This window comes from Lynx canadensis, chromosome B4, assembly GCF_007474595.2.
Source record: "Lynx canadensis isolate LIC74 chromosome B4, mLynCan4.pri.v2, whole genome shotgun sequence".
Classification (NCBI taxonomy): Eukaryota; Metazoa; Chordata; class Mammalia; order Carnivora; family Felidae; genus Lynx; species Lynx canadensis.
The window spans coordinates 71,421,593-71,433,993 of record NC_044309.1 but is presented as its reverse complement, the minus strand read 5'-3'; the positions used below and the strand labels follow the sequence as shown (position 1 = coordinate 71,433,993).

Sequence of the window (12,401 nt, the reverse complement as noted above, 5' to 3'; positions counted from 1 at the left end):
CCTCTCATGCTTAGTCTTATTGGCCTCTTCTTATGTCCTGGAAGAAATTCCAAGCCTCTTTCTTCTTCAGTCCTATATTGTGTCTTTTTTTTCTTGAAATGCTTTCCTCCCTTTCCTTTTGCACAGTTGACTCTTCCTCATCTTTTAGGTTTTAAGTTAAGTATTCCTTTCATGCCCACACTCAGTAGCCTCTTCCTCATGCCCTGTGGTTCCCCATCATTTTACCTGCTGTGTTTCCTGCAGAAGCTAATGCACACAACACCTCTGTGTGTTTTTCTTACTTATTGCCTATCTTTCCTTAGCCCTTGTGAGCTCCTCAAAGACAGGGAAAATGTCTGCTGGTTCTGTTTTGTTCATCACTGGGTTCCCAGAATAGTTCTCGAGAGTATCAGTAGATATATGGGTTCATTAATTCATTCATTAGATATCAGCCGATTAGCTACCAAGAACATCAAAGCACATCACATCGGAGTTATAAGGAATACAAAGTATATTAAAGCATATGGAATATTGTGTATGTGTACACTTTAGCTTGTCTGGTAAAGGATATCTTTGGGGTTTATTAGAGCCTTCCTAAGACTGAAGATCAAATAGTTCACAAGAAAGATGAGCCTAAATTCAATTAGGCTTTGTGATATCCAGGTGCCATACTTGCCTGATTATTTGAGGAGAAGTTGAGGGTATGCCTTATAAATATTAGTAGGTGGCAGCCGTGGTTCTTTTCATTTCTTAGATACATTGCTTAGAGTTTATCTTGGATATATTATCCAAAATTAAACTCAGTTACATGTCATGCGATGAGCACATCTCCATGTCGTTCCTGCTAGCTCCTTACTCATGTTTATTGCTCTTCTTAAACCAAACGTGTTATGTCTGTATTTTTTTTTTCTACTGCAACAAAATGATCTGAAGGTGTTATTCCAAGATTATCCCAGCAGAGGAATAGAATGAGGTTGTTCATCTCCCTGTGCTAACCTCCCTGTGTTCTTAGTGTGTCAACAGCTGAATCTTCTTCTATATCAGTAGTAAGTGCAAATTTGAGTCACTTTCAGCCCAAAGTTTTTTTTCTGATGTTATTCCTTTGCAGTTTGCTTTATCCTATGAGATATCTCCCTGACTAGATTAGATTTTCTCTGGCGAATTTATTGATATTGTTCCAAGTAGAAACTCCTACTTGGAAAAAATAGGAGTATTCCAAGTAGGAGAAATTCCAAGTAGGAATTTCTACTTGGAATTTCTCCTACTTGGAATACTCCTATTTTTAAAAGTATAGATAAGCTTTTCTTTTTAATTTTGCAAAATCTGTATATCCTGGGGCACCTGGGTGGCTCAGTCAGTTAAAAATCCAACTCTTGAGGGGTGCCTGGGTGGCTCAGTCAGTTAAGCGTCCAACTTTGGCTCAGGTCATGATTTCGCAGTCTGTGAGTTCGAGCCCTGCGTCGGGCTCTGTGCTGACCGCTCAGAGCCTGGAGCCTCTTTCAGATTCTGTGTCTCCCTCTCTCTCTGACCCTCCCCCGTTCATGCTCTGTCTCTCTCTGTTTCAAAAATAAACGTTAAAAAAATAAAAAAAAAATCAACTCTTGGTTTCAGCTTAAGTCATGATCTCACAGTCTGTGGGTTTGAGCTTTGTGTTGGGCTCTGTGCTGGCAGTGTGAAGCCTACTTAGGATTCTCTCTCTTTCCCTCGCTCTCTGCCCCTCCTCCACTCATGCATGCTCACTCTCTGTCAAAAATGAATAAAAAAAACCTTTAAAAAAATCTGCATGTCCTTATGCTCGTAATGGAACCAGTTCACCAAAATGAATTCAGATAATATTTATCAGTAGAAACCCTACTGAAATTCAGGGGAAAATAAACACATATATTTGAGAGAGCTTGACATTGGTGAATTCAAATATGCCATATTTACATGAAACCCTAAATTTGCTGCTTTCATGCTGCTACATATTTTCCTTTGTATAGGAGTCATTTTTTTTCTGATAAAGGTGTAATAGATTTACCCATTAAAATAAATACAGAAAAGCCCAAAGAGGGAGGAAGGAGGTTAAAATCTCCCAGTATCCCATCTTCTAGAGATACTGCTGGTTAATATTTTAGAAACAGTGTTATTCTTTTGTGTGTGCAATGTATGTGTATCTTTTTCAATTAAATTGGACTCATACCATAATACTGTTTTTTAATCTTTTAAAATGAGTAATTTAGTATGGCTACTTTCTCATTTATCAGTAATATTTTATGACATAATTCATAATGGTGGCATAACATTCTGTAAAATAGCAAACTCTAATTTATTTAGCCAGTCATATCCGGTTGAAATTTTAAGTTCGTACCAAAATGTCACTCTTACAGATAATATCGGTGTAGGAATTTTTTTAAGCTTCTCTGATAATTTCCTTAGGATACATTTCTATAAAGAGAATGATTTGGCCTAAGTTCTGTACACTTTAGTACTTTAGATGCATATTATGAAACTGCCCTTTGAGAGTTTGCTCCAATCTATATTCCCACCAGCAGTGTAAGAGAAGGCTGGCTGTCTGAACTTTCATTTGTACTGGTACTTTTTCCTTTTTCAGCTGTAAATTTTATACATTCACCAAAATACAAAGATAGATATATCTTCATATTTTTCAACGACCTTTATTACAATGTGAACATTGTTCTGTCATGTGTATTGCCTTTTTTTTTCTTTTGTGAATATTTGCTCATATCTTTTAACCCTTGTATTTATTTTGGCTCTTGATGTCTTTTCCCATTGATTTCTAGTAAATTATATGAGTTTTCAAACTATTTTTCAGGTTGGATAGCATAATTATCAAGTTAAGAATCATCTGGAAACTCTTGCCTAGATGATAAACTACCAGCCTATTCTCTCTGCCTGTACCCATCTCTTGGGACTCATAAACTGAGCTGTGGGAAAGTGCAAGAGTGACCTAACTGATCAATCTTTTCTAGGCTCACGAAAACCTGTAAGTTAGGCAAGGGAGGCAATATTATCTCCATTTCACAGAGGAGAAAATTTTGACTCTGAAAATTAAGAAACTGATACAAGGCCTCACAATTTTTAAACAACTGGCCCCTGACTAGCTTTTCAGATGCTAATCCTGGGGTCCTTCTGCTCTGTCACCTCACTCTGTTTATTATTTCTTTTCTTTCCTTTCCCTCGTCATTGTAATTTATTTTTTTCTTCCTACTTTTTTTTAAGAACACAGAAGAGCTAAGAGGGGCATTTTAATCAGCTTGGTCTTAGGTTGCCTCTCAAGTCATCAGGGGAGACTGGCTTTATGTCAGACACCAGGGTTACTAGATGTCTTGCAAAAAGCCTATCATTTCATTATCCTTCATTTTGTTCAACTCCCTTTTTATCATGAACGAAATTTGCTTGATTTTTACAGTTAACTTCATCACTTACTTCTAGAAATAGAATGTTTTAATAAATAAGCTGAGGGAAAAGAAATATGACTTAACTGCCAAGGAGTTGAGATCCCTTTGCATTGTTCCTGGTTTATGCTTTGGATATGTATTATGTACCTGTATTTTCCCAATAACTTATTTTTTATGTAAGAAGACGATAGTACTAACATCACCATTTTTCAGATATGTGCTTTGTTTTGCTTTTTTTTTTTTTGCTGGTGGTGATGGCTTTGTGTGGAGCTAGCCATATGATACTTCTCAGTTACATCTGGTTCCAAGAGAAGGTAGCTGTGAGAACATCTGGTTCCGAGAGAAGATAGCTGTGAGAACATCTGGTTCCAAGAGAAGGTAGCGGTGAGAATTCTGGCTAGGACCTGGCATCTGTGAAGCAGTTTTTCCCCCTTTCTAAAGTAAACATAGTTCTTTCCAACTCTACTATCTTCACTGGGTTGATTTTAAAGTTTTACCATCCTCAGTTCATTGTTGTCACTCCCAACCATGTTGGATTCCAAATACATTTGAGGACTTGAAAGCATTTGGAAACTCAACAGAAAACCGTCCACCTTATTGTGTATGCTGTATTGTAGAGTTCCTATTTTATAATACGTTGCACTGAATTTGCCCCCGTTGTTCCTAAAATATTTCTATATGAATACTGTTCAACTATATTATAACAAAATACAATCTGGAATATCATTCAGCCTAATAATGCTTGTTGCTAGGCAACCATGTTCCCAAAATAGGAACTGAAGCAGTGCACCATCAGCATAAGATATCTAAACAATGTAGAGAATGTAGAAACAGTCACACATGTAACTGATGTTACAAATTTGGGATGCTTAAAACTGTTTTTTTATGAAAACCAGAGAAAAATTAAGCGCTTAATTTAAAACTCTTGGAAATTCAGGAAGGCAGAATAACTAATTATGTGTAGAGACAGATCAGGGTTAAAATCCCAGCTCTATTATTTAATTGCTGAATAATATTGGGCAAAACATTTACCCTTCAGCCTTAGTTTTATCATGAGTATTACAATTGGGATAACAACCTCTACCTTGTGGGGTTGTTGTGAAGACTCAGTGAAAAGGGTTGCATAGAGTTCTTGGTTCATAGTAAGTGTCCAATAAACTAAAAGTGTGGTGATGATGATGACGATAACCTGAAAGTTCATGACAATTGTCTTTTAGCACTTTTGTATCTGTGAAACAATTAGCACATATTTATTGAGCATTAGCCTTGAACAATAAACTGTGCAAATAAGTCCTTGACTTCAAAGAATTTACAACTTTCTTTGGGAGATATATACACACTCGAGAAAAGGTAATGACTGCAAGGTATATCTAGCTGCTCTCAGCTGGAATAAAAGTTAATGTGTTGGAGGGACTCAAAAGAGGCATCGGGCTTGTGGCATAGTGAGCAAAGAGGAAGGTGGCATGAGTAAGAATGAAGGGTAGGGTGGGCCAAATCATGCAGTCTTTCTTCTTTTAATTTTTTTAATGTTTATTTATTTTTGGACGGAGACAGCACAAATGTAGGAGGGGCAGAGAGAGAGGGAGACAAAGAATCTGAAGCAGGTTCTAGGCTCTGAGCTATCAGCAGAGAGCCTGATGCAGGGCTCAAACTCACAAGCCTTGAAATCATGACCTAAGGTGAAGTCTGATGTTTAACTGACAGCCACCCAGGTGCCTCCCAAATCATGCAGTCTTAAACTAAGGAAGGTGTTTGGATTTTAATCTATGTATCGCGGTAAATCAAGAAGGATTTTTTTTAAGTTTATTTATTTTGAGATGGAGACAGAAAGAGAGAGAGTACAAGCAGGACAGGGCGAGAGAGAGAGAATCCCAAGGAGGCTCCACACTCAGCACAGAGCCCAATGCAGGGCTCGATCTCATGACCCTGAGATCATGACCTGAACAAACATCAAGAGTCAGACACTTAACCAACTGAGCCATCCACGTGCCCCAGCTATGAAGTCTTTTAAGCAAAGGAGAGACTCGATCTGACTTATGTTTTAAAGACATGTCTATAAGGACTATTTGGAGAATGATTTGGTTAGAAGTGAAAATGTAATTGGAAGGACCAGTTAGGAGACTCTTCTAGGCAGTGGATAATGGTGATCTAGGCCAGGGTGATAGCCCTGTAAATGGAGAAAAGTGGACAGATGGATACTGTGAGAGAGAAATCATCAGGACCTGTGATTTATGGGTGGTACAGAATGAGGGAAAGGGGGGAGTTAAATATGACTCATTTCTAGATTGAACATCTGAGTACCTAGTGATTGTGAAGAATAAGGAAGATTAGCAAGGAATAAGAATGGTTTTTAAGAAAGAGAATTCAATGAAGTAATTCAAGCACTTATTAGGAAATACCAAGTGGCCAGTTCAACTCAGGCTGATTTATGTGTGTGTCAGGAATGGGGTGTGTTGGAGTGGGTGAGACAGTACTGCAAAGGGGTTAGTTTGCACAGGTTCATGAATGTCAAGCAAATATATGTGGATGTGTGTGGTGTATGCATTTGGTGATTATTTACAATCAGATTTGCTATGTGTAGACTTTCTTTTCTACTTTTCCCCCTAGCAGGCCTAATCCTTATGCAGGCTTGAATCTTGATCTCTCTTATGCCTTCTCTCTCTCCCCCACCCCAAACTAATAGAATAATCTATTAGCAAATGTATCAGTTTCATCTCTAAATATATTTTGTCGCTCTCCCTGTGCCTCCATGTCCCATATCCCACTGTAGTCTAGGACCATATCCTTTAATGCCCTCTTTTCTTCCATACTTGCCCTGCTCCAACCCATTCCCTACACCACTGCATAGTGACTTTTTTTTAAGTCTTTGATACCTTTTTGTGGCTTACAATTGATCTTAGGGTAAAAAATAGATCATCGCTTAATGTGTCCTAAAGGGCACTGCATGACCTGGATTTTGGCTACCTTTCCAGCCTTATTGCATGCCAATCCCTCTGCCTCACCTCACTTTATTATTTTTTTAAGTTTATTTATTTATTTTGAGAGAGACAGAGACAGCAAGATTTGGGGAGGGGCAGAGAGAGGGGAGAGAGAATCCCAAGCAGACTCGATGTTGCCTCTGCAAAGCCCAATGTGGGGCTCAAACCCACAGAGCTGTGACATCATGACCTGAGCCAAAACCAAGAGTCAGATGCTCAACCAACTGAGCCACCCTGGTGACCCTGCCTTACTTCACTTTAGACACACAGCTTTTCTGCAGGTCTCAAACTCATGAGGTTCTTGTCTGCATTTGGGCCTTTGCACACCTTATGCATTCTGCCTGCAACAATTCTTTCTCCTGGTTTTACAGGATTGATTGTAACTCATTCTTTAGGTCTTAAAGGGTTATCTAAGACCACCAGTTTAATATTCGTCTACCATGTTATTCTCAAAACATTCCAAACTTTTTCCTTTATAACACTCACTGTGGCTTGTCCATCCGTCTGTTTAATCCCTCTTTCCTTCATTGTATTTTAAGCCTCTAGCAGTATGTGTTATACAGTAGGTGCTCAATAAACAATTGTTGGGTAACAATGAATGGTTAAAAATGAATGACAAGTGGTATAAATCTTTCTTCTCTCTAATAATAATCAGCACTTGCTTTTGTAAAATGCTGTACAGTGTTCAGAGTATTTCACATACGTTTTCTTATTGAACGTAGCTCTGTAAATTGTTTAAGAAGGGATTGTATCAATGTCAGTTATACATAGGACATGTGGTCAATTAATGGGTTTATTTTATGGCAGAGCTTTTCAGCTTGCCACCTCTTATTATATCTGAATGTATTTTCCCTTACAGTAAAGAATTTTACAGGGATGGTATAAGTGTAGAAAGAAAGATAGCAATTTTCCCTATATAGTAGAAGCTCTATTAACTAACCACAACTTAACCAAACCACCAAATAAGCTAATATTTTCTAAAAAGGGTGTGTTGGTTCATTAAAAAAGTAAGTTAAAAATATAAGAAAAATGTGGTTCAGTCAAGCCACTGAAAATGTGTTATCAAATTAGGTATAGGTAAGAAAACTGTAAAATATAGAAATTTATAATTCTTCAGATTGCTCTGCAGCTGTCTTTAATTTCTCACTCCGTTTTAGATATATTGAGGCTGGCAGTCCCACAGAATACCTAATTGGTATGATTTATGAAAGGAAGACTTTGAGAAACTCAAAGCAAAACAATTGACCTCCATTCGAGACTGATAAATAAATGTTCATTTACATATTTTAACTTAAAAGTATTTAAGAGATGTATGTATTACCTTTTGTGATTTGTCTCTTCCCCCGACTGACTCCTATTCACCCTGGGTAAAATAGTTTCTATGGATTTTAAATTTTACAGAATGGAGAGGACCCCCCGCCCCAGCTGACTAATCATGAAATATGTGAAGAATGTGTTTAATATTTGGCTTCACCATGCCTCTTTACTACTATTACTCATTTCTTGTAAACTGGTTTCTTTTTCTCCCCTTCTGAATTTGCTCCCATGGAAATCATCAGTGACCTCCTAAATGCCTACTTTAAATCCCTTTGCTCATATCTTTCTGGCATTTTATACTGTTGCCCTGGCCTCTTGGCTTATAATAACCAGACTATTGTGACTTTTATTTTGCCCATCTGCATGTTTTTCCCTCTACTTCTTTATGGGCTCATATTTTTTTCTTCCTATTTTCTTATCCTATTTCCTATTTTAATTTTTTAAAATTTATTCAATTATTTTGAGAGGTGAGGGAAGGGCAGAGAGAGAGGGAAAGAGAGAATCCCAGTCTCCATGCTGTCAGTGCAGAGCGCAATGCGGGGCCAACCTTGAGATCATGACTTGAGCCAAAATCAAGAGTCAGAAACTTAACCGACTAAGCCACCCACGCATCCCCCATTTTGATTTTTTTTTACACACAATTTTCACTGGTAGACCTGTTTACCAGTGTAGTCAAAAAGCTGTTGCTCTCTGTGGCCTATTTACAGCATTCTCCTGTGGTGTAAAAACTGTAGAGATAATTGAATTACAGTTAGAGTGAAAAGAATTAATGAGATGATTCTAAGGAGACTGGGATACTGGTGTATTTGATCAATGTGTTCTTTCCCCAGATAATGAAGGAGGAAGATCACAAATTCTACTTCCTTTAGTTTCTCTTTTCCAGGCTTACTGCAGACATTCTTTGTTCTCCCTTTAATTTTTTTTCCATAGGCTTCTACTTACATGTTTATTAACACTTTTTAAAAAGTTTTTATTGAAATTCCAGTTAGTTAACATACAGTGTAATATTAGTTTCAGGTATACAATATACTCATTCCACACTTCCATACAACACCTGGTGCTCGTCACAACAAGCACACTCCTTAATCCCCATCACCTATTTCACCCATCCCCCACATAACTCCCCTCTGGGAACCATCAGTTTGTTCTCTAGAAACAGAATCTGTTTCTTGGTTTGCCTCTCTCTCTCTCTCTGTCTCTCGCTGTCTCTCTCTGTCACTCTCTCTGTCTCTCTCTTTTTCCCTTTGCTCATTTGTTTTGAAACAACAGGTGTTGGTGAAGATGTGGAGAAAGGGGAACCCTCTTGCACTGTGGGTGGGAATACAAACTGGTGCTACCACTTTCTTCTCCCTTTAAATGTATTGATGCCATTGATTAGATGTTGGTTCTCTTTATCACTTTGTTGTTTTTTTTTTTTTGGCTTGTTAAGCGGAAGTGATGATAATATTAAAAAATAATTCCTCCAGTGTGTCAAGCATAGGTCTAGATGTTTTATCTATGTTATTTAATCTTCAAAACAATAGAATGCATTTGGTATTATGAGCCCCATTGAGTAAGTCATGAGCTTGAGGCACTGGAATATTCAGTAGCTTGCCTACAATCACACTACTAATAAATACTGGTGCCCATTTCTGCTTGTTTTGAAAGCCATATTTTTCAATGAATGCATTTAAATCTATAAATTTCCATCTAATCTTTACTTAAGCTATATCCCACAAATTTTAATATGCAGTATTCTCCCTGTCATTACTTCTAAATATTTCATAATTTCCATTGGGACTCTTTCTTAACCCATGGGATATTTACGTGTGTTTTCCCATGATGTGGGGAAATTTACTTTAATTTACTTAAAGTAACATTTATAGATACCTGTTTTCATCTTCAAAAGATACAGGTCCTATTCTCAAAGAGGTTAGTTTATTTGGAAGTTTTCATAACAAATAAAAAGGCAAAATATTTCCTAGGAGTTCTGAGGACAACAAATTCAATGGGGATTTTCTCAATCAGAAACATTTTTGCTAAAGTGATGTAATGTGAGTTAGGTCTTTCAGAAAAGGTATAATTTGGGTGAATTGAGTGAAGCAAGGGGATTTTAGGCAAGGAGGCTAATACTAATACTGTGTTCCTGGATCATTGACTAGGCTAATCTTATTTTGCCCCTTGGAACACAGGACATGTCTAATCTTGGTTCCATATAACAGTACTCAAAAAATGTTCATAAGACTACTAAATCTCTTGGAGTATCCTTTTTTTTTTTTTGTTTTTAGGTGACTCTTTTCTCACTTATTATTCCTAATGAGTCTCTTCTTTATGACTGTACTGTTGATGTGTATTAGTTAAACAACATCTTTTTTTTTTCAATATATGAAATTTATTTAAAAAAAATCTTTAAAGTGGGACCCTTATAACAGGATATGACCCTGACTTTAAAGGATGGTTCCAGAATGAAACCCACAAGAGACACCAACTATAAGACTTGAGATTAGAATAGTGCCTTGTGGTAACCAAAGCCACACTGTGGCCATATGGCTGGGACAGGTAAAGGGTAGCATACACCTTACTTTTCATAAGGTATAACATTTCAAATGAAGAAGATTATTAGATTGATTAGGTCTTAACTTATTTTAGTGTTTAAAAATTTACACTTGGAATTCAACAGATCCCCCAAGTCAAAGATGATGACCTTAGATAAATTTATTTAACTTCTTTATGCCTCATTTGCCTCATCTGTAAAGTGGGAATAACAATACCAATACCTATTTCATAGGGCTGTTGTGAAAATTAAATCAAAGGACAAAGTAAATCACATGTTAGAGTACTTCATACATTGTAAATATTCAACAAATAGTAGCTAAACATAAGCTTGGATAAAAATGCCAGCCAAATGATGAGGCATTTTCCTATTTATATCAAGTCTAGTTGATTATACCAGTATAAATTGTATATACCCAACGTGGTAGAATGTTAAATATGTAAAATATGCATATAAGTATTGCTGCTGTTTGGATAATGAACCAACCTCAACATAATTAATGTGGCTATTAGGAACATAGGACCACATATTTGTTCTTCACTATTTATTATAACATGTAACCAATAGGTCTGTTTTTAATCTTTTTAAAAAAAATGTTTATTTATTTATTTTGAGAGGGAGAGAGACAGCATGAGCGGCAGAGGGTCAGAGAGAGAGGGGGAGAGAGAGAATCCCAGGTAGGCGCCATGGGGCTCAAACTCACAAACCGTGCGACCATGACCTAAGCCATAATCAAGAGTTGGACGCTTAAACATCTGAGCCACCCAGGCGCCCAGGCTGTTTTTTTTAAAAGAGTACTCTTTGTTGTTGAGCCAGTACTATTTATGGGAATCTTTTCAGAAGGACAAAGGTAGATTAGAAAATAAATGTCTAAAGGAAACTGATATTCTAAAACCTTCATCTACTTCTAGGTCTAGGTTAGGAAATAACAATTGCAGTGTAGTTGAAAATGTATGATGGTGTCGGCAAATGTAAGATAATGCAAGCCAGCCTGTGTGGTTGCTGGTGATGTCTGGGGAAAATGATTTGCTAATGAATATTTTCAGTCTGCATTTTTATTCAATTACCATAATATTCATAAAAATGAATGAGGAAAATAACCTTTTAACCCAGAAGTGCCAGAGAGTTACTAATGTATTATTTCACTGTATGCGCCCAATGCATCTCTGAAATGTGGAGTCTGTCAATGAAGACCTTGTATTAATATAAGTGACTATAAAGGTGACATCCTGTACATTTCCAAACCAACTTGCCTCTGGCATCTTTGTGATGCCCCTGCCTCTGATTCTTTACTGCAGGAACAACACAGCCCTGTGTCCTACTCGTACACATAGTATTTCTTTAACTGAGTCTTCATATTTTAATTCTCTAAAAACAGATCTGGTTTTAGATAATTCTGTTGATAATCCTATCAATAGGGTATATATTTTCAATAGACTTTTTTTTCTTATTATTCTGAGGTAATTTTTTTGAGGATACATAAAATCTTGCTAATCCAGTAATTTGTTTTACAGTGGACTCTGTTAATATGCTGTAACTGAAATTATATCCTTTCATACTTCAGTTTGAACGTTATAATTTAGGCTACTTTTATAGAAATAGTTCTCACTCTTAAGTAAAATTAATACAGTAGAATGAAATTATATTATTGGACTGTATTTTACCCAAATTTAGATATGCTTCATAAAATATCATGTCTCTTGAAATGTAACTGCATTCAAATAAAAACCTGATATTATGCAATTATTCTTCATTGAAAGGAGAAGCTGTTAGTCTTATCCCTCAACTTTGTATTTACTAGTCTCCAGACCTAGAAAATTTCAAATTTCGAGTTGTGAAGTATGATCAAAGGCAGGGTGTGGGGGAAGCCCTTTAGTCTAAAGGTTACTTTGATCCAGCTCATATCAATTGAAAGCCTGCTCTGGGCTGGGCACAATGCTAGTCACGTAGTTCCTGATGGACTTTGCCATCTAGGGGGGTAGAGGACTAGTAAACAGAAGAGTGGATCAATGTTCTAAAATGCTAATAATTATTTCCCATGAAGCTGTGTTATGGATGCCAACACTGGGGACCTACTTAGATTAGGTGATCAGATAAGGCGTCACTGCGTTTATGAGGGAGGAAAAAGAACATTGCAGATAGAGAAATTAGTAGTTCCAAATACCCTGAAACAAAATGCTGACCAATAACTGG

At 36.9% G+C, this 12,401-nt stretch overlaps 1 protein-coding gene across 1 annotated transcript in view; it reads left to right on the top strand.

Moving 5' to 3' along the window:
• NELL2 (neural EGFL like 2) overlaps positions 1 to 12,401 on the top strand; it is a 335,790-nt gene that overhangs the window by 208,367 nt on the left and 115,022 nt on the right.